A 472-nucleotide genomic window follows, 5' to 3' on the forward strand; every position below is an offset into this window, starting at 1 on the left:
TTTACAAAACACAATATATTTTTAATATATAATTTTAGTAAGAAACTAAATTTGAATATACCGGAAAAACACTAAAAACAAACAAAATATGCAAAATATAAATATAGAACCCAATTATTAATGTCTTGGTTTTATACTTAATAATAACATAGTTAATATAAATATTCTAGTTTAGTTATAATTATGATGTGAGAAAAAGTATAGTGGGGTTTGGTATTACTGAATTACTCGATTGTTTATATCATCAGAAGTTATCTATTTAAACCAGAAAGTGTTAATAGGTTTAATATATATATGTTTGTATAGTGTGTAATTAATATGATGTGTTTAGATTATTTTACTATGCCTATGTGTGTTAATATATGTACCATGTAGTGTAGTATGTCTTATGTTGGTGTGGATAATTATATATGGGATGTGTGTGGTTATATATGTTGTCTGTGTGTTAACATAGTCTGTGTTGTAATTATGA

At 23.9% G+C, this 472-nt stretch overlaps 1 protein-coding gene across 1 annotated transcript in view; it reads left to right on the top strand.

Moving 5' to 3' along the window:
• Positions 1 to 472, top strand: part of LOC119588736 (probable protein phosphatase CG10417) — a gene marked incomplete at its 5' end in the record, with an annotated part of 18,929 nt that overhangs the window by 6,425 nt on the left and 12,032 nt on the right.

This window comes from Penaeus monodon, chromosome 24 (assembly GCF_015228065.2).
Source record: "Penaeus monodon isolate SGIC_2016 chromosome 24, NSTDA_Pmon_1, whole genome shotgun sequence".
NCBI lineage: Eukaryota > Metazoa > Arthropoda > Malacostraca > Decapoda > Penaeidae > Penaeus > Penaeus monodon.